We start from the raw sequence: 17,288 nt of genomic DNA on the forward strand, positions 1-17,288 counted from the left end.
CTAAAGCATAAACTCAGTAAATTGCAGATTATAAACACATTTATGAACAGCTGACTCTGTCACCAGAGTCAAACTTACCACACTGGCGGCAGGCTCCTTTGCATATATTCAAATGAGCACCCGCCAAACCAGGTTCCACGCTCAACGTGATACATTTTTGCTGCTATTATTATACTTGCAAAGAAACCCCAGAAGGCTGGGGCAATCAAAAATTGGAAATACAACTCAGTTTTCTTTCTCTCCACGGAAATCTTTAGTAAAAGGCGAAAGATTTGTACGTTCTGAAGAGAAAACAGAGCATAACCCAACGTAAGGCTATTCTCTCGGGTGGCTCCAGGAGCAGTCGAACCAACTGTGGGTGATCTGAGATTGATTAGCCAGTGATATCTAAAAAAAAAAAGGTTGGCAGAAGATTCTAGGTTAGGGCTGTAGGCTAAAGCATAAACTCAGTAAATTGCAGATTATAAACACATTTATGAACAGCTGACTCTGTCACCAGAGTCAAACTTACCACACTGGCGGCAGGCTCCTTTGCATATATTCAAATGAGCACCCGCCAAACCAGGTTCCACGCTCAACGTGATACATTTTTGCTGCTATTATTATACTTGCAAAGAAACCCCAGAAGGCTGGGGCAATCAAAAATTGGAAATACAACTCAGTTTTCTTTCTCTCCACGGAAATCTTTAGTAAAAGGCGAAAGATTTGTACGTTCTGAAGAGAAAACAGAGCATAACCCAACGTAAGGCTATTCTCTCGGGTGGCTCCAGGAGCAGTCGAACCAACTGTGGGTGATCTGAGATTGATTAGCCAGTGATATCTAAAAAAAAAAAGGTTGGCAGAAGATTCTAGGTTAGGGCTGTAGGCTAAAGCATAAACTCAGTAAATTGCAGATTATAAACACATTTATGAACAGCTGACTCTGTCACCAGAGTCAAACTTACCACACTGGCGGCAGGCTCCTTTGCATATATTCAAATGAGCACCCGCCAAACCAGGTTCCACGCTCAACGTGATACATTTTTGCTGCTATTATTATACTTGCAAAGAAACCCCAGAAGGCTGGGGCAATCAAAAATTGGAAATACAACTCAGTTTTCTTTCTCTCCACGGAAATCTTTAGTAAAAGGCGAAAGATTTGTACGTTCTGAAGAGAAAACAGAGCATAACCCAACGTAAGGCTATTCTCTCGGGTGGCTCCAGGAGCAGTCGAACCAACTGTGGGTGATCTGAGATTGATTAGCCAGTGATATCTAAAAAAAAAAAGGTTGGCAGAAGATTCTAGGTTAGGGCTGTAGGCTAAAGCATAAACTCAGTAAATTGCAGATTATAAACACATTTATGAACAGCTGACTCTGTCACCAGAGTCAAACTTACCACACTGGCGGCAGGCTCCTTTGCATATATTCAAATGAGCACCCGCCAAACCAGGTTCCACGCTCAACGTGATACATTTTTGCTGCTATTATTATACTTGCAAAGAAACCCCAGAAGGCTGGGGCAATCAAAAATTGGAAATACAACTCAGTTTTCTTTCTCTCCACGGAAATCTTTAGTAAAAGGCGAAAGATTTGTACGTTCTGAAGAGAAAACAGAGCATAACCCAACGTAAGGTTATTCTCTCGGGTGGCTCCAGGAGCAGTCGAAACAACTGTGGGTGATCTGAGATTGATTAGCCAGTGATATCTAAAAAAAAAAAGGTTGGCAGAAGATTCTAGGTTAGGGCTGTAGGCTAAAGCATAAACTCAGTAAATTGCAGATTATAAACACATTTATGAACAGCTGACTCTGTCACCAGAGTCAAACTTACCACACTGGCGGCAGGCTCCTTTGCATATATTCAAATGAGCACCCGCCAAACCAGGTTCCACGCTCAACGTGATACATTTTTGCTGCTATTATTATACTTGCAAAGAAACCCCAGAAGGCTGGGGCAATCAAAAATTGGAAATACAACTCAGTTTTCTTTCTCTCCACGGAAATCTTTAGTAAAAGGCGAAAGATTTGTACGTTCTGAAGAGAAAACAGAGCATAACCCAACGTAAGGCTATTCTCTCGGGTGGCTCCAGGAGCAGTCGAACCAACTGTGGGTGATCTGAGATTGATTAGCCAGTGATATCTAAAAAAAAAAAGGTTGGCAGAAGATTCTAGGTTAGGGCTGTAGGCTAAAGCATAAACTCAGTAAATTGCAGATTATAAACACATTTATGAACAGCTGACTCTGTCACCAGAGTCAAACTTACCACACTGGCGGCAGGCTCCTTTGCATATATTCAAATGAGCACCCGCCAAACCAGGTTCCACGCTCAACGTGATACATTTTTGCTGCTATTATTATACTTGCAAAGAAACCCCAGAAGGCTGGGGCAATCAAAAATTGGAAATACAACTCAGTTTTCTTTCTCTCCACGGAAATCTTTAGTAGAAGGCGAAAGATTTGCACGTTCTGAAGAGAAAACAGAGCATAACCCAACGTAAGGCTATTCTCTCGGGTGGCTCCAGGAGCAGTCGAACCAACTGTGGGTGATCTGAGATTGATTAGCCAGTGATATCTAAAAAAAAAAAGGTTGGCAGAAGATTCTAGGTTAGGGCTGTAGGCTAAAGCATAAACTCAGTAAATTGCAGATTATAAACACATTTATGAACAGCTGACTCTGTCACCAGAGTCAAACTTACCACACTGGCGGCAGGCTCCTTTGCATATATTCAAATGAGCACCCGCCAAACCAGGTTCCACGCTCAACGTGATACATTTTTGCTGCTATTATTATACTTGCAAAGAAACCCCAGAAGGCTGGGGCAATCAAAAATTGGAAATACAACTCAGTTTTCTTTCTCTCCACGGAAATCTTTAGTAAAAGGCGAAAGATTTGTACGTTCTGAAGAGAAAACAGAGCATAACCCAACGTAAGGCTATTCTCTCGGGTGGCTCCAGGAGCAGTCGAACCAACTGTGGGTGATCTGAGATTGATTAGCCAGTGATATCTAAAAAAAAAAAGGTTGGCAGAAGATTCTAGGTTAGGGCTGTAGGCTAAAGCATAAACTCAGTAAATTGCAGATTATAAACACATTTATGAACAGCTGACTCTGTCACCAGAGTCAAACTTACCACACTGGCGGCAGGCTCCTTTGCATATATTCAAATGAGCACCCGCCAAACCAGGTTCCACGCTCAACGTGATACATTTTTGCTGCTATTATTATACTTGCAAAGAAACCCCAGAAGGCTGGGGCAATCAAAAATTGGAAATACAACTCAGTTTTCTTTCTCTCCACGGAAATCTTTAGTAAAAGGCGAAAGATTTGTACGTTCTGAAGAGAAAACAGAGCATAACCCAACGTAAGGCTATTCTCTCGGGTGGCTCCAGGAGCAGTCGAACCAACTGTGGGTGATCTGAGATTGATTAGCCAGTGATATCTAAAAAAAAAAAGGTTGGCAGAAGATTCTAGGTTAGGGCTGTAGGCTAAAGCATAAACTCAGTAAATTGCAGATTATAAACACATTTATGAACAGCTGACTCTGTCACCAGAGTCAAACTTACCACACTGGCGGCAGGCTCCTTTGCATATATTCAAATGAGCACCCGCCAAACCAGGTTCCACGCTCAACGTGATACATTTTTGCTGCTATTATTATACTTGCAAAGAAACCCCAGAAGGCTGGGGCAATCAAAAATTGGAAATACAACTCAGTTTTCTTTCTCTCCACGGAAATCTTTAGTAAAAGGCGAAAGATTTGTACGTTCTGAAGAGAAAACAGAGCATAACCCAACGTAAGGTTATTCTCTCGGGTGGCTCCAGGAGCAGTCGAACCAACTGTGGGTGATCTGAGATTGATTAGCCAGTGATATCTAAAAAAAAAAAGGTTGGCAGAAGATTCTAGGTTAGGGCTGTAGGCTAAAGCATAAACTCAGTAAATTGCAGATTATAAACACATTTATGAACAGCTGACTCTGTCACCAGAGTCAAACTTACCACACTGGCGGCAGGCTCCTTTGCATATATTCAAATGAGCACCCGCCAAACCAGGTTCCACGCTCAACGTGATACATTTTTGCTGCTATTATTATACTTGCAAAGAAACCCCAGAAGGCTGGGGCAATCAAAAATTGGAAATACAACTCAGTTTTCTTTCTCTCCACGGAAATCTTTAGTAAAAGGCGAAAGATTTGTACGTTCTGAAGAGAAAACAGAGCATAACCCAACGTAAGGCTATTCTCTCGGGTGGCTCCAGGAGCAGTCGAACCAACTGTGGGTGATCTGAGATTGATTAGCCAGTGATATCTAAAAAAAAAAAGGTTGGCAGAAGATTCTAGGTTAGGGCTGTAGGCTAAAGCATAAACTCAGTAAATTGCAGATTATAAACACATTTATGAACAGCTGACTCTGTCACCAGAGTCAAACTTACCACACTGGCGGCAGGCTCCTTTGCATATATTCAAATGAGCACCCGCCAAACCAGGTTCCACGCTCAACGTGATACATTTTTGCTGCTATTATTATACTTGCAAAGAAACCCCAGAAGGCTGGGGCAATCAAAAATTGGAAATACAACTCAGTTTTCTTTCTCTCCACGGAAATCTTTAGTAAAAGGCGAAAGATTTGTACGTTCTGAAGAGAAAACAGAGCATAACCCAACGTAAGGCTATTCTCTCGGGTGGCTCCAGGAGCAGTCGAACCAACTGTGGGTGATCTGAGATTGATTAGCCAGTGATATCTAAAAAAAAAAAGGTTGGCAGAAGATTCTAGGTTAGGGCTGTAGGCTAAAGCATAAACTCAGTAAATTGCAGATTATAAACACATTTATGAACAGCTGACTCTGTCACCAGAGTCAAACTTACCACACTGGCGGCAGGCTCCTTTGCATATATTCAAATGAGCACCCGCCAAACCAGGTTCCACGCTCAACGTGATACATTTTTGCTGCTATTATTATACTTGCAAAGAAACCCCAGAAGGCTGGGGCAATCAAAAATTGGAAATACAACTCAGTTTTCTTTCTCTCCACGGAAATCTTTAGTAAAAGGCGAAAGATTTGTACGTTCTGAAGAGAAAACAGAGCATAACCCAACGTAAGGCTATTCTCTCGGGTGGCTCCAGGAGCAGTCGAACCAACTGTGGGTGATCTGAGATTGATTAGCCAGTGATATCTAAAAAAAAAAAGGTTGGCAGAAGATTCTAGGTTAGGGCTGTAGGCTAAAGCATAAACTCAGTAAATTGCAGATTATAAACACATTTATGAACAGCTGACTCTGTCACCAGAGTCAAACTTACCACACTGGCGGCAGGCTCCTTTGCATATATTCAAATGAGCACCCGCCAAACCAGGTTCCACGCTCAACGTGATACATTTTTGCTGCTATTATTATACTTGCAAAGAAACCCCAGAAGGCTGGGGCAATCAAAAATTGGAAATACAACTCAGTTTTCTTTCTCTCCACGGAAATCTTTAGTAAAAGGCGAAAGATTTGTACGTTCTGAAGAGAAAACAGAGCATAACCCAACGTAAGGCTATTCTCTCGGGTGGCTCCAGGAGCAGTCGAACCAACTGTGGGTGATCTGAGATTGATTAGCCAGTGATATCTAAAAAAAAAAAGGTTGGCAGAAGATTCTAGGTTAGGGCTGTAGGCTAAAGCATAAACTCAGTAAATTGCAGATTATAAACACATTTATGAACAGCTGACTCTGTCACCAGAGTCAAACTTACCACACTGGCGGCAGGCTCCTTTGCATATATTCAAATGAGCACCCGCCAAACCAGGTTCCACGCTCAACGTGATACATTTTTGCTGCTATTATTATACTTGCAAAGAAACCCCAGAAGGCTGGGGCAATCAAAAATTGGAAATACAACTCAGTTTTCTTTCTCTCCACGGAAATCTTTAGTAAAAGGCGAAAGATTTGTACGTTCTGAAGAGAAAACAGAGCATAACCCAACGTAAGGCTATTCTCTCGGGTGGCTCCAGGAGCAGTCGAACCAACTGTGGGTGATCTGAGATTGATTAGCCAGTGATATCTAAAAAAAAAAAGGTTGGCAGAAGATTCTAGGTTAGGGCTGTAGGCTAAAGCATAAACTCAGTAAATTGCAGATTATAAACACATTTATGAACAGCTGACTCTGTCACCAGAGTCAAACTTACCACACTGGCGGCAGGCTCCTTTGCATATATTCAAATGAGCACCCGCCAAACCAGGTTCCACGCTCAACGTGATACATTTTTGCTGCTATTATTATACTTGCAAAGAAACCCCAGAAGGCTGGGGCAATCAAAAATTGGAAATACAACTCAGTTTTCTTTCTCTCCACGGAAATCTTTAGTAAAAGGCGAAAGATTTGTACGTTCTGAAGAGAAAACAGAGCATAACCCAACGTAAGGTTATTCTCTCGGGTGGCTCCAGGAGCAGTCGAACCAACTGTGGGTGATCTGAGATTGATTAGCCAGTGATATCTAAAAAAAAAAAGGTTGGCAGAAGATTCTAGGTTAGGGCTGTAGGCTAAAGCATAAACTCAGTAAATTGCAGATTATAAACACATTTATGAACAGCTGACTCTGTCACCAGAGTCAAACTTACCACACTGGCGGCAGGCTCCTTTGCATATATTCAAATGAGCACCCGCCAAACCAGGTTCCACGCTCAACGTGATACATTTTTGCTGCTATTATTATACTTGCAAAGAAACCCCAGAAGGCTGGGGCAATCAAAAATTGGAAATACAACTCAGTTTTCTTTCTCTCCACGGAAATCTTTAGTAAAAGGCGAAAGATTTGTACGTTCTGAAGAGAAAACAGAGCATAACCCAACGTAAGGCTATTCTCTCGGGTGGCTCCAGGAGCAGTCGAACCAACTGTGGGTGATCTGAGATTGATTAGCCAGTGATATCTAAAAAAAAAAAGGTTGGCAGAAGATTCTAGGTTAGGGCTGTAGGCTAAAGCATAAACTCAGTAAATTGCAGATTATAAACACATTTATGAACAGCTGACTCTGTCACCAGAGTCAAACTTACCACACTGGCGGCAGGCTCCTTTGCATATATTCAAATGAGCACCCGCCAAACCAGGTTCCACGCTCAACGTGATACATTTTTGCTGCTATTATTATACTTGCAAAGAAACCCCAGAAGGCTGGGGCAATCAAAAATTGGAAATACAACTCAGTTTTCTTTCTCTCCACGGAAATCTTTAGTAAAAGGCGAAAGATTTGTACGTTCTGAAGAGAAAACAGAGCATAACCCAACGTAAGGCTATTCTCTCGGGTGGCTCCAGGAGCAGTCGAACCAACTGTGGGTGATCTGAGATTGATTAGCCAGTGATATCTAAAAAAAAAAAGGTTGGCAGAAGATTCTAGGTTAGGGCTGTAGGCTAAAGCATAAACTCAGTAAATTGCAGATTATAAACACATTTATGAACAGCTGACTCTGTCACCAGAGTCAAACTTACCACACTGGCGGCAGGCTCCTTTGCATATATTCAAATGAGCACCCGCCAAACCAGGTTCCACGCTCAACGTGATACATTTTTGCTGCTATTATTATACTTGCAAAGAAACCCCAGAAGGCTGGGGCAATCAAAAATTGGAAATACAACTCAGTTTTCTTTCTCTCCACGGAAATCTTTAGTAAAAGGCGAAAGATTTGTACGTTCTGAAGAGAAAACAGAGCATAACCCAACGTAAGGCTATTCTCTCGGGTGGCTCCAGGAGCAGTCGAACCAACTGTGGGTGATCTGAGATTGATTAGCCAGTGATATCTAAAAAAAAAAAGGTTGGCAGAAGATTCTAGGTTAGGGCTGTAGGCTAAAGCATAAACTCAGTAAATTGCAGATTATAAACACATTTATGAACAGCTGACTCTGTCACCAGAGTCAAACTTACCACACTGGCGGCAGGCTCCTTTGCATATATTCAAATGAGCACCCGCCAAACCAGGTTCCACGCTCAACGTGATACATTTTTGCTGCTATTATTATACTTGCAAAGAAACCCCAGAAGGCTGGGGCAATCAAAAATTGGAAATACAACTCAGTTTTCTTTCTCTCCACGGAAATCTTTAGTAAAAGGCGAAAGATTTGTACGTTCTGAAGAGAAAACAGAGCATAACCCAACGTAAGGCTATTCTCTCGGGTGGCTCCAGGAGCAGTCGAACCAACTGTGGGTGATCTGAGATTGATTAGCCAGTGATATCTAAAAAAAAAAAGGTTGGCAGAAGATTCTAGGTTAGGGCTGTAGGCTAAAGCATAAACTCAGTAAATTGCAGATTATAAACACATTTATGAACAGCTGACTCTGTCACCAGAGTCAAACTTACCACACTGGCGGCAGGCTCCTTTGCATATATTCAAATGAGCACCCGCCAAACCAGGTTCCACGCTCAACGTGATACATTTTTGCTGCTATTATTATACTTGCAAAGAAACCCCAGAAGGCTGGGGCAATCAAAAATTGGAAATACAACTCAGTTTTCTTTCTCTCCACGGAAATCTTTAGTAAAAGGCGAAAGATTTGTACGTTCTGAAGAGAAAACAGAGCATAACCCAACGTAAGGCTATTCTCTCGGGTGGCTCCAGGAGCAGTCGAACCAACTGTGGGTGATCTGAGATTGATTAGCCAGTGATATCTAAAAAAAAAAAGGTTGGCAGAAGATTCTAGGTTAGGGCTGTAGGCTAAAGCATAAACTCAGTAAATTGCAGATTATAAACACATTTATGAACAGCTGACTCTGTCACCAGAGTCAAACTTACCACACTGGCGGCAGGCTCCTTTGCATATATTCAAATGAGCACCCGCCAAACCAGGTTCCACGCTCAACGTGATACATTTTTGCTGCTATTATTATACTTGCAAAGAAACCCCAGAAGGCTGGGGCAATCAAAAATTGGAAATACAACTCAGTTTTCTTTCTCTCCACGGAAATCTTTAGTAAAAGGCGAAAGATTTGTACGTTCTGAAGAGAAAACAGAGCATAACCCAACGTAAGGCTATTCTCTCGGGTGGCTCCAGGAGCAGTCGAACCAACTGTGGGTGATCTGAGATTGATTAGCCAGTGATATCTAAAAAAAAAAAGGTTGGCAGAAGATTCTAGGTTAGGGCTGTAGGCTAAAGCATAAACTCAGTAAATTGCAGATTATAAACACATTTATGAACAGCTGACTCTGTCACCAGAGTCAAACTTACCACACTGGCGGCAGGCTCCTTTGCATATATTCAAATGAGCACCCGCCAAACCAGGTTCCACGCTCAACGTGATACATTTTTGCTGCTATTATTATACTTGCAAAGAAACCCCAGAAGGCTGGGGCAATCAAAAATTGGAAATACAACTCAGTTTTCTTTCTCTCCACGGAAATCTTTAGTAAAAGGCGAAAGATTTGTACGTTCTGAAGAGAAAACAGAGCATAACCCAACGTAAGGCTATTCTCTCGGGTGGCTCCAGGAGCAGTCGAACCAACTGTGGGTGATCTGAGATTGATTAGCCAGTGATATCTAAAAAAAAAAAGGTTGGCAGAAGATTCTAGGTTAGGGCTGTAGGCTAAAGCATAAACTCAGTAAATTGCAGATTATAAACACATTTATGAACAGCTGACTCTGTCACCAGAGTCAAACTTACCACACTGGCGGCAGGCTCCTTTGCATATATTCAAATGAGCACCCGCCAAACCAGGTTCCACGCTCAACGTGATACATTTTTGCTGCTATTATTATACTTGCAAAGAAACCCCAGAAGGCTGGGGCAATCAAAAATTGGAAATACAACTCAGTTTTCTTTCTCTCCACGGAAATCTTTAGTAAAAGGCGAAAGATTTGTACGTTCTGAAGAGAAAACAGAGCATAACCCAACGTAAGGCTATTCTCTCGGGTGGCTCCAGGAGCAGTCGAACCAACTGTGGGTGATCTGAGATTGATTAGCCAGTGATATCTAAAAAAAAAAAGGTTGGCAGAAGATTCTAGGTTAGGGCTGTAGGCTAAAGCATAAACTCAGTAAATTGCAGATTATAAACACATTTATGAACAGCTGACTCTGTCACCAGAGTCAAACTTACCACACTGGCGGCAGGCTCCTTTGCATATATTCAAATGAGCACCCGCCAAACCAGGTTCCACGCTCAACGTGATACATTTTTGCTGCTATTATTATACTTGCAAAGAAACCCCAGAAGGCTGGGGCAATCAAAAATTGGAAATACAACTCAGTTTTCTTTCTCTCCACGGAAATCTTTAGTAAAAGGCGAAAGATTTGTACGTTCTGAAGAGAAAACAGAGCATAACCCAACGTAAGGCTATTCTCTCGGGTGGCTCCAGGAGCAGTCGAACCAACTGTGGGTGATCTGAGATTGATTAGCCAGTGATATCTAAAAAAAAAAAGGTTGGCAGAAGATTCTAGGTTAGGGCTGTAGGCTAAAGCATAAACTCAGTAAATTGCAGATTATAAACACATTTATGAACAGCTGACTCTGTCACCAGAGTCAAACTTACCACACTGGCGGCAGGCTCCTTTGCATATATTCAAATGAGCACCCGCCAAACCAGGTTCCACGCTCAACGTGATACATTTTTGCTGCTATTATTATACTTGCAAAGAAACCCCAGAAGGCTGGGGCAATCAAAAATTGGAAATACAACTCAGTTTTCTTTCTCTCCACGGAAATCTTTAGTAAAAGGCGAAAGATTTGTACGTTCTGAAGAGAAAACAGAGCATAACCCAACGTAAGGCTATTCTCTCGGGTGGCTCCAGGAGCAGTCGAACCAACTGTGGGTGATCTGAGATTGATTAGCCAGTGATATCTAAAAAAAAAAAGGTTGGCAGAAGATTCTAGGTTAGGGCTGTAGGCTAAAGCATAAACTCAGTAAATTGCAGATTATAAACACATTTATGAACAGCTGACTCTGTCACCAGAGTCAAACTTACCACACTGGCGGCAGGCTCCTTTGCATATATTCAAATGAGCACCCGCCAAACCAGGTTCCACGCTCAACGTGATACATTTTTGCTGCTATTATTATACTTGCAAAGAAACCCCAGAAGGCTGGGGCAATCAAAAATTGGAAATACAACTCAGTTTTCTTTCTCTCCACGGAAATCTTTAGTAAAAGGCGAAAGATTTGTACGTTCTGAAGAGAAAACAGAGCATAACCCAACGTAAGGCTATTCTCTCGGGTGGCTCCAGGAGCAGTCGAACCAACTGTGGGTGATCTGAGATTGATTAGCCAGTGATATCTAAAAAAAAAAAGGTTGGCAGAAGATTCTAGGTTAGGGCTGTAGGCTAAAGCATAAACTCAGTAAATTGCAGATTATAAACACATTTATGAACAGCTGACTCTGTCACCAGAGTCAAACTTACCACACTGGCGGCAGGCTCCTTTGCATATATTCAAATGAGCACCCGCCAAACCAGGTTCCACGCTCAACGTGATACATTTTTGCTGCTATTATTATACTTGCAAAGAAACCCCAGAAGGCTGGGGCAATCAAAAATTGGAAATACAACTCAGTTTTCTTTCTCTCCACGGAAATCTTTAGTAAAAGGCGAAAGATTTGTACGTTCTGAAGAGAAAACAGAGCATAACCCAACGTAAGGCTATTCTCTCGGGTGGCTCCAGGAGCAGTCGAACCAACTGTGGGTGATCTGAGATTGATTAGCCAGTGATATCTAAAAAAAAAAAGGTTGGCAGAAGATTCTAGGTTAGGGCTGTAGGCTAAAGCATAAACTCAGTAAATTGCAGATTATAAACACATTTATGAACAGCTGACTCTGTCACCAGAGTCAAACTTACCACACTGGCGGCAGGCTCCTTTGCATATATTCAAATGAGCACCCGCCAAACCAGGTTCCACGCTCAACGTGATACATTTTTGCTGCTATTATTATACTTGCAAAGAAACCCCAGAAGGCTGGGGCAATCAAAAATTGGAAATACAACTCAGTTTTCTTTCTCTCCACGGAAATCTTTAGTAAAAGGCGAAAGATTTGTACGTTCTGAAGAGAAAACAGAGCATAACCCAACGTAAGGCTATTCTCTCGGGTGGCTCCAGGAGCAGTCGAACCAACTGTGGGTGATCTGAGATTGATTAGCCAGTGATATCTAAAAAAAAAAAGGTTGGCAGAAGATTCTAGGTTAGGGCTGTAGGCTAAAGCATAAACTCAGTAAATTGCAGATTATAAACACATTTATGAACAGCTGACTCTGTCACCAGAGTCAAACTTACCACACTGGCGGCAGGCTCCTTTGCATATATTCAAATGAGCACCCGCCAAACCAGGTTCCACGCTCAACGTGATACATTTTTGCTGCTATTATTATACTTGCAAAGAAACCCCAGAAGGCTGGGGCAATCAAAAATTGGAAATACAACTCAGTTTTCTTTCTCTCCACGGAAATCTTTAGTAAAAGGCGAAAGATTTGTACGTTCTGAAGAGAAAACAGAGCATAACCCAACGTAAGGCTATTCTCTCGGGTGGCTCCAGGAGCAGTCGAACCAACTGTGGGTGATCTGAGATTGATTAGCCAGTGATATCTAAAAAAAAAAAGGTTGGCAGAAGATTCTAGGTTAGGGCTGTAGGCTAAAGCATAAACTCAGTAAATTGCAGATTATAAACACATTTATGAACAGCTGACTCTGTCACCAGAGTCAAACTTACCACACTGGCGGCAGGCTCCTTTGCATATATTCAAATGAGCACCCGCCAAACCAGGTTCCACGCTCAACGTGATACATTTTTGCTGCTATTATTATACTTGCAAAGAAACCCCAGAAGGCTGGGGCAATCAAAAATTGGAAATACAACTCAGTTTTCTTTCTCTCCACGGAAATCTTTAGTAAAAGGCGAAAGATTTGTACGTTCTGAAGAGAAAACAGAGCATAACCCAACGTAAGGCTATTCTCTCGGGTGGCTCCAGGAGCAGTCGAACCAACTGTGGGTGATCTGAGATTGATTAGCCAGTGATATCTAAAAAAAAAAAGGTTGGCAGAAGATTCTAGGTTAGGGCTGTAGGCTAAAGCATAAACTCAGTAAATTGCAGATTATAAACACATTTATGAACAGCTGACTCTGTCACCAGAGTCAAACTTACCACACTGGCGGCAGGCTCCTTTGCATATATTCAAATGAGCACCCGCCAAACCAGGTTCCACGCTCAACGTGATACATTTTTGCTGCTATTATTATACTTGCAAAGAAACCCCAGAAGGCTGGGGCAATCAAAAATTGGAAATACAACTCAGTTTTCTTTCTCTCCACGGAAATCTTTAGTAAAAGGCGAAAGATTTGTACGTTCTGAAGAGAAAACAGAGCATAACCCAACGTAAGGCTATTCTCTCGGGTGGCTCCAGGAGCAGTCGAACCAACTGTGGGTGATCTGAGATTGATTAGCCAGTGATATCTAAAAAAAAAAAGGTTGGCAGAAGATTCTAGGTTAGGGCTGTAGGCTAAAGCATAAACTCAGTAAATTGCAGATTATAAACACATTTATGAACAGCTGACTCTGTCACCAGAGTCAAACTTACCACACTGGCGGCAGGCTCCTTTGCATATATTCAAATGAGCACCCGCCAAACCAGGTTCCACGCTCAACGTGATACATTTTTGCTGCTATTATTATACTTGCAAAGAAACCCCAGAAGGCTGGGGCAATCAAAAATTGGAAATACAACTCAGTTTTCTTTCTCTCCACGGAAATCTTTAGTAAAAGGCGAAAGATTTGTACGTTCTGAAGAGAAAACAGAGCATAACCCAACGTAAGGTTATTCTCTCGGGTGGCTCCAGGAGCAGTCGAACCAACTGTGGGTGATCTGAGATTGATTAGCCAGTGATATCTAAAAAAAAAAAGGTTGGCAGAAGATTCTAGGTTAGGGCTGTAGGCTAAAGCATAAACTCAGTAAATTGCAGATTATAAACACATTTATGAACAGCTGACTCTGTCACCAGAGTCAAACTTACCACACTGGCGGCAGGCTCCTTTGCATATATTCAAATGAGCACCCGCCAAACCAGGTTCCACGCTCAACGTGATACATTTTTGCTGCTATTATTATACTTGCAAAGAAACCCCAGAAGGCTGGGGCAATCAAAAATTGGAAATACAACTCAGTTTTCTTTCTCTCCACGGAAATCTTTAGTAAAAGGCGAAAGATTTGTACGTTCTGAAGAGAAAACAGAGCATAACCCAACGTAAGGCTATTCTCTCGGGTGGCTCCAGGAGCAGTCGAACCAACTGTGGGTGATCTGAGATTGATTAGCCAGTGATATCTAAAAAAAAAAAGGTTGGCAGAAGATTCTAGGTTAGGGCTGTAGGCTAAAGCATAAACTCAGTAAATTGCAGATTATAAACACATTTATGAACAGCTGACTCTGTCACCAGAGTCAAACTTACCACACTGGCGGCAGGCTCCTTTGCATATATTCAAATGAGCACCCGCCAAACCAGGTTCCACGCTCAACGTGATACATTTTTGCTGCTATTATTATACTTGCAAAGAAACCCCAGAAGGCTGGGGCAATCAAAAATTGGAAATACAACTCAGTTTTCTTTCTCTCCACGGAAATCTTTAGTAAAAGGCGAAAGATTTGTACGTTCTGAAGAGAAAACAGAGCATAACCCAACGTAAGGCTATTCTCTCGGGTGGCTCCAGGAGCAGTCGAACCAACTGTGGGTGATCTGAGATTGATTAGCCAGTGATATCTAAAAAAAAAAAGGTTGGCAGAAGATTCTAGGTTAGGGCTGTAGGCTAAAGCATAAACTCAGTAAATTGCAGATTATAAACACATTTATGAACAGCTGACTCTGTCACCAGAGTCAAACTTACCACACTGGCGGCAGGCTCCTTTGCATATATTCAAATGAGCACCCGCCAAACCAGGTTCCACGCTCAACGTGATACATTTTTGCTGCTATTATTATACTTGCAAAGAAACCCCAGAAGGCTGGGGCAATCAAAAATTGGAAATACAACTCAGTTTTCTTTCTCTCCACGGAAATCTTTAGTAAAAGGCGAAAGATTTGTACGTTCTGAAGAGAAAACAGAGCATAACCCAACGTAAGGCTATTCTCTCGGGTGGCTCCAGGAGCAGTCGAACCAACTGTGGGTGATCTGAGATTGATTAGCCAGTGATATCTAAAAAAAAAAAGGTTGGCAGAAGATTCTAGGTTAGGGCTGTAGGCTAAAGCATAAACTCAGTAAATTGCAGATTATAAACACATTTATGAACAGCTGACTCTGTCACCAGAGTCAAACTTACCACACTGGCGGCAGGCTCCTTTGCATATATTCAAATGAGCACCCGCCAAACCAGGTTCCACGCTCAACGTGATACATTTTTGCTGCTATTATTATACTTGCAAAGAAACCCCAGAAGGCTGGGGCAATCAAAAATTGGAAATACAACTCAGTTTTCTTTCTCTCCACGGAAATCTTTAGTAAAAGGCGAAAGATTTGTACGTTCTGAAGAGAAAACAGAGCATAACCCAACGTAAGGCTATTCTCTCGGGTGGCTCCAGGAGCAGTCGAACCAACTGTGGGTGATCTGAGATTGATTAGCCAGTGATATCTAAAAAAAAAAAGGTTGGCAGAAGATTCTAGGTTAGGGCTGTAGGCTAAAGCATAAACTCAGTAAATTGCAGATTATAAACACATTTATGAACAGCTGACTCTGTCACCAGAGTCAAACTTACCACACTGGCGGCAGGCTCCTTTGCATATATTCAAATGAGCACCCGCCAAACCAGGTTCCACGCTCAACGTGATACATTTTTGCTGCTATTATTATACTTGCAAAGAAACCCCAGAAGGCTGGGGCAATCAAAAATTGGAAATACAACTCAGTTTTCTTTCTCTCCACGGAAATCTTTAGTAAAAGGCGAAAGATTTGTACGTTCTGAAGAGAAAACAGAGCATAACCCAACGTAAGGCTATTCTCTCGGGTGGCTCCAGGAGCAGTCGAACCAACTGTGGGTGATCTGAGATTGATTAGCCAGTGATATCTAAAAAAAAAAAGGTTGGCAGAAGATTCTAGGTTAGGGCTGTAGGCTAAAGCATAAACTCAGTAAATTGCAGATTATAAACACATTTATGAACAGCTGACTCTGTCACCAGAGTCAAACTTACCACACTGGCGGCAGGCTCCTTTGCATATATTCAAATGAGCACCCGCCAAACCAGGTTCCACGCTCAACGTGATACATTTTTGCTGCTATTATTATACTTGCAAAGAAACCCCAGAAGGCTGGGGCAATCAAAAATTGGAAATACAACTCAGTTTTCTTTCTCTCCACGGAAATCTTTAGTAAAAGGCGAAAGATTTGTACGTTCTGAAGAGAAAACAGAGCATAACCCAACGTAAGGCTATTCTCTCGGGTGGCTCCAGGAGCAGTCGAACCAACTGTGGGTGATCTGAGATTGATTAGCCAGTGATATCTAAAAAAAAAAAGGTTGGCAGAAGATTCTAGGTTAGGGCTGTAGGCTAAAGCATAAACTCAGTAAATTGCAGATTATAAACACATTTATGAACAGCTGACTCTGTCACCAGAGTCAAACTTACCACACTGGCGGCAGGCTCCTTTGCATATATTCAAATGAGCACCCGCCAAACCAGGTTCCACGCTCAACGTGATACATTTTTGCTGCTATTATTATACTTGCAAAGAAACCCCAGAAGGCTGGGGCAATCAAAAATTGGAAATACAACTCAGTTTTCTTTCTCTCCACGGAAATCTTTAGTAAAAGGCGAAAGATTTGTACGTTCTGAAGAGAAAACAGAGCATAACCCAACGTAAGGCTATTCTCTCGGGTGGCTCCAGGAGCAGTCGAACCAACTGTGGGTGATCTGAGATTGATTAGCCAGTGATATCTAAAAAAAAAAAGGTTGGCAGAAGATTCTAGGTTAGGGCTGTAGGCTAAAGCATAAACTCAGTAAATTGCAGATTATAAACACATTTATGAACAGCTGACTCTGTCACCAGAGTCAAACTTACCACACTGGCGGCAGGCTCCTTTGCATATATTCAAATGAGCACCCGCCAAACCAGGTTCCACGCTCAACGTGATACATTTTTGCTGCTATTATTATACTTGCAAAGAAACCCCAGAAGGCTGGGGCAATCAAAAATTGGAAATACAACTCAGTTTTCTTTCTCTCCACGGAAATCTTTAGTAAAAGGCGAAAGATTTGTACGTTCTGAAGAGAAAACAGAGCATAACCCAACGTAAGGTTATTCTCTCGGGTGGCTCCAGGAGCAGTCGAACCAACTGTGGGTGATCTGAGATTGATTAGCCAGTGATATCTAAAAAAAAAAAG

General features: G+C 42.0%; 40 non-coding genes across 40 annotated transcripts; all 40 read right to left on the reverse strand.

Annotated features, from left to right (window-relative positions):
- Positions 1-184: 184 nt before the first annotated feature.
- LOC137505162 (U5 spliceosomal RNA) lies at positions 185-301 on the reverse strand. The gene has a single exon (XR_011019783.1). It is a non-coding gene; the product is annotated as a U5 spliceosomal RNA (small nuclear RNA).
- Positions 302-617: 316 nt separating this feature from the next.
- On the reverse strand, positions 618-734 carry LOC137505163 (U5 spliceosomal RNA). The gene has a single exon (XR_011019784.1). It is a non-coding gene; the product is annotated as a U5 spliceosomal RNA (small nuclear RNA).
- A 316-nt stretch (positions 735-1,050) lies between these two features.
- Positions 1,051-1,167, reverse strand: LOC137505164 (U5 spliceosomal RNA). The gene has a single exon (XR_011019785.1). It is a non-coding gene; the product is annotated as a U5 spliceosomal RNA (small nuclear RNA).
- Positions 1,168-1,483: 316 nt separating this feature from the next.
- LOC137505165 (U5 spliceosomal RNA) lies at positions 1,484-1,600 on the reverse strand. Its single transcript, XR_011019786.1, has one exon. It is a non-coding gene; the product is annotated as a U5 spliceosomal RNA (small nuclear RNA).
- Positions 1,601-1,916: 316 nt separating this feature from the next.
- Positions 1,917-2,033, reverse strand: LOC137505166 (U5 spliceosomal RNA). Its single transcript, XR_011019787.1, has one exon. It is a non-coding gene; the product is annotated as a U5 spliceosomal RNA (small nuclear RNA).
- A 316-nt stretch (positions 2,034-2,349) lies between these two features.
- LOC137505430 (U5 spliceosomal RNA) lies at positions 2,350-2,466 on the reverse strand. The gene has a single exon (XR_011020045.1). It is a non-coding gene; the product is annotated as a U5 spliceosomal RNA (small nuclear RNA).
- Positions 2,467-2,782: 316 nt separating this feature from the next.
- On the reverse strand, positions 2,783-2,899 carry LOC137505167 (U5 spliceosomal RNA). The gene has a single exon (XR_011019788.1). It is a non-coding gene; the product is annotated as a U5 spliceosomal RNA (small nuclear RNA).
- Positions 2,900-3,215: 316 nt separating this feature from the next.
- LOC137505168 (U5 spliceosomal RNA) lies at positions 3,216-3,332 on the reverse strand. The gene has a single exon (XR_011019789.1). It is a non-coding gene; the product is annotated as a U5 spliceosomal RNA (small nuclear RNA).
- Positions 3,333-3,648: 316 nt separating this feature from the next.
- On the reverse strand, positions 3,649-3,765 carry LOC137505169 (U5 spliceosomal RNA). The gene has a single exon (XR_011019790.1). It is a non-coding gene; the product is annotated as a U5 spliceosomal RNA (small nuclear RNA).
- A 316-nt stretch (positions 3,766-4,081) lies between these two features.
- On the reverse strand, positions 4,082-4,198 carry LOC137505171 (U5 spliceosomal RNA). The gene has a single exon (XR_011019792.1). It is a non-coding gene; the product is annotated as a U5 spliceosomal RNA (small nuclear RNA).
- A 316-nt stretch (positions 4,199-4,514) lies between these two features.
- On the reverse strand, positions 4,515-4,631 carry LOC137505172 (U5 spliceosomal RNA). Its single transcript, XR_011019793.1, has one exon. It is a non-coding gene; the product is annotated as a U5 spliceosomal RNA (small nuclear RNA).
- A 316-nt stretch (positions 4,632-4,947) lies between these two features.
- Positions 4,948-5,064, reverse strand: LOC137505173 (U5 spliceosomal RNA). Its single transcript, XR_011019794.1, has one exon. It is a non-coding gene; the product is annotated as a U5 spliceosomal RNA (small nuclear RNA).
- Positions 5,065-5,380: 316 nt separating this feature from the next.
- On the reverse strand, positions 5,381-5,497 carry LOC137505174 (U5 spliceosomal RNA). Its single transcript, XR_011019795.1, has one exon. It is a non-coding gene; the product is annotated as a U5 spliceosomal RNA (small nuclear RNA).
- A 316-nt stretch (positions 5,498-5,813) lies between these two features.
- Positions 5,814-5,930, reverse strand: LOC137505175 (U5 spliceosomal RNA). The gene has a single exon (XR_011019796.1). It is a non-coding gene; the product is annotated as a U5 spliceosomal RNA (small nuclear RNA).
- Positions 5,931-6,246: 316 nt separating this feature from the next.
- LOC137505176 (U5 spliceosomal RNA) lies at positions 6,247-6,363 on the reverse strand. Its single transcript, XR_011019797.1, has one exon. It is a non-coding gene; the product is annotated as a U5 spliceosomal RNA (small nuclear RNA).
- Positions 6,364-6,679: 316 nt separating this feature from the next.
- LOC137505177 (U5 spliceosomal RNA) lies at positions 6,680-6,796 on the reverse strand. Its single transcript, XR_011019798.1, has one exon. It is a non-coding gene; the product is annotated as a U5 spliceosomal RNA (small nuclear RNA).
- A 316-nt stretch (positions 6,797-7,112) lies between these two features.
- On the reverse strand, positions 7,113-7,229 carry LOC137505178 (U5 spliceosomal RNA). Its single transcript, XR_011019799.1, has one exon. It is a non-coding gene; the product is annotated as a U5 spliceosomal RNA (small nuclear RNA).
- Positions 7,230-7,545: 316 nt separating this feature from the next.
- LOC137505179 (U5 spliceosomal RNA) lies at positions 7,546-7,662 on the reverse strand. The gene has a single exon (XR_011019800.1). It is a non-coding gene; the product is annotated as a U5 spliceosomal RNA (small nuclear RNA).
- A 316-nt stretch (positions 7,663-7,978) lies between these two features.
- Positions 7,979-8,095, reverse strand: LOC137505180 (U5 spliceosomal RNA). The gene has a single exon (XR_011019801.1). It is a non-coding gene; the product is annotated as a U5 spliceosomal RNA (small nuclear RNA).
- Positions 8,096-8,411: 316 nt separating this feature from the next.
- On the reverse strand, positions 8,412-8,528 carry LOC137505182 (U5 spliceosomal RNA). The gene has a single exon (XR_011019803.1). It is a non-coding gene; the product is annotated as a U5 spliceosomal RNA (small nuclear RNA).
- A 316-nt stretch (positions 8,529-8,844) lies between these two features.
- On the reverse strand, positions 8,845-8,961 carry LOC137505183 (U5 spliceosomal RNA). Its single transcript, XR_011019804.1, has one exon. It is a non-coding gene; the product is annotated as a U5 spliceosomal RNA (small nuclear RNA).
- A 316-nt stretch (positions 8,962-9,277) lies between these two features.
- Positions 9,278-9,394, reverse strand: LOC137505184 (U5 spliceosomal RNA). The gene has a single exon (XR_011019805.1). It is a non-coding gene; the product is annotated as a U5 spliceosomal RNA (small nuclear RNA).
- Positions 9,395-9,710: 316 nt separating this feature from the next.
- On the reverse strand, positions 9,711-9,827 carry LOC137505185 (U5 spliceosomal RNA). The gene has a single exon (XR_011019806.1). It is a non-coding gene; the product is annotated as a U5 spliceosomal RNA (small nuclear RNA).
- Positions 9,828-10,143: 316 nt separating this feature from the next.
- LOC137505186 (U5 spliceosomal RNA) lies at positions 10,144-10,260 on the reverse strand. Its single transcript, XR_011019807.1, has one exon. It is a non-coding gene; the product is annotated as a U5 spliceosomal RNA (small nuclear RNA).
- Positions 10,261-10,576: 316 nt separating this feature from the next.
- LOC137505187 (U5 spliceosomal RNA) lies at positions 10,577-10,693 on the reverse strand. The gene has a single exon (XR_011019808.1). It is a non-coding gene; the product is annotated as a U5 spliceosomal RNA (small nuclear RNA).
- A 316-nt stretch (positions 10,694-11,009) lies between these two features.
- On the reverse strand, positions 11,010-11,126 carry LOC137505188 (U5 spliceosomal RNA). Its single transcript, XR_011019809.1, has one exon. It is a non-coding gene; the product is annotated as a U5 spliceosomal RNA (small nuclear RNA).
- A 316-nt stretch (positions 11,127-11,442) lies between these two features.
- Positions 11,443-11,559, reverse strand: LOC137505189 (U5 spliceosomal RNA). The gene has a single exon (XR_011019810.1). It is a non-coding gene; the product is annotated as a U5 spliceosomal RNA (small nuclear RNA).
- Positions 11,560-11,875: 316 nt separating this feature from the next.
- On the reverse strand, positions 11,876-11,992 carry LOC137505190 (U5 spliceosomal RNA). Its single transcript, XR_011019811.1, has one exon. It is a non-coding gene; the product is annotated as a U5 spliceosomal RNA (small nuclear RNA).
- A 316-nt stretch (positions 11,993-12,308) lies between these two features.
- Positions 12,309-12,425, reverse strand: LOC137505191 (U5 spliceosomal RNA). Its single transcript, XR_011019812.1, has one exon. It is a non-coding gene; the product is annotated as a U5 spliceosomal RNA (small nuclear RNA).
- A 316-nt stretch (positions 12,426-12,741) lies between these two features.
- On the reverse strand, positions 12,742-12,858 carry LOC137505193 (U5 spliceosomal RNA). The gene has a single exon (XR_011019814.1). It is a non-coding gene; the product is annotated as a U5 spliceosomal RNA (small nuclear RNA).
- A 316-nt stretch (positions 12,859-13,174) lies between these two features.
- LOC137505194 (U5 spliceosomal RNA) lies at positions 13,175-13,291 on the reverse strand. The gene has a single exon (XR_011019815.1). It is a non-coding gene; the product is annotated as a U5 spliceosomal RNA (small nuclear RNA).
- Positions 13,292-13,607: 316 nt separating this feature from the next.
- Positions 13,608-13,724, reverse strand: LOC137505195 (U5 spliceosomal RNA). The gene has a single exon (XR_011019816.1). It is a non-coding gene; the product is annotated as a U5 spliceosomal RNA (small nuclear RNA).
- A 316-nt stretch (positions 13,725-14,040) lies between these two features.
- LOC137505196 (U5 spliceosomal RNA) lies at positions 14,041-14,157 on the reverse strand. The gene has a single exon (XR_011019817.1). It is a non-coding gene; the product is annotated as a U5 spliceosomal RNA (small nuclear RNA).
- A 316-nt stretch (positions 14,158-14,473) lies between these two features.
- On the reverse strand, positions 14,474-14,590 carry LOC137505197 (U5 spliceosomal RNA). Its single transcript, XR_011019818.1, has one exon. It is a non-coding gene; the product is annotated as a U5 spliceosomal RNA (small nuclear RNA).
- Positions 14,591-14,906: 316 nt separating this feature from the next.
- LOC137505198 (U5 spliceosomal RNA) lies at positions 14,907-15,023 on the reverse strand. The gene has a single exon (XR_011019819.1). It is a non-coding gene; the product is annotated as a U5 spliceosomal RNA (small nuclear RNA).
- A 316-nt stretch (positions 15,024-15,339) lies between these two features.
- LOC137505199 (U5 spliceosomal RNA) lies at positions 15,340-15,456 on the reverse strand. Its single transcript, XR_011019820.1, has one exon. It is a non-coding gene; the product is annotated as a U5 spliceosomal RNA (small nuclear RNA).
- A 316-nt stretch (positions 15,457-15,772) lies between these two features.
- LOC137505200 (U5 spliceosomal RNA) lies at positions 15,773-15,889 on the reverse strand. The gene has a single exon (XR_011019821.1). It is a non-coding gene; the product is annotated as a U5 spliceosomal RNA (small nuclear RNA).
- A 316-nt stretch (positions 15,890-16,205) lies between these two features.
- Positions 16,206-16,322, reverse strand: LOC137505201 (U5 spliceosomal RNA). The gene has a single exon (XR_011019822.1). It is a non-coding gene; the product is annotated as a U5 spliceosomal RNA (small nuclear RNA).
- A 316-nt stretch (positions 16,323-16,638) lies between these two features.
- Positions 16,639-16,755, reverse strand: LOC137505202 (U5 spliceosomal RNA). Its single transcript, XR_011019823.1, has one exon. It is a non-coding gene; the product is annotated as a U5 spliceosomal RNA (small nuclear RNA).
- A 316-nt stretch (positions 16,756-17,071) lies between these two features.
- LOC137505204 (U5 spliceosomal RNA) lies at positions 17,072-17,188 on the reverse strand. The gene has a single exon (XR_011019825.1). It is a non-coding gene; the product is annotated as a U5 spliceosomal RNA (small nuclear RNA).
- Between the last annotated feature and the right edge of the window lie 100 nt (positions 17,189-17,288).

This window comes from Hyperolius riggenbachi, chromosome 4 (genome assembly GCF_040937935.1).
Source record: "Hyperolius riggenbachi isolate aHypRig1 chromosome 4, aHypRig1.pri, whole genome shotgun sequence".
In the NCBI taxonomy this organism is placed as follows: domain Eukaryota; kingdom Metazoa; phylum Chordata; class Amphibia; order Anura; family Hyperoliidae; genus Hyperolius; species Hyperolius riggenbachi.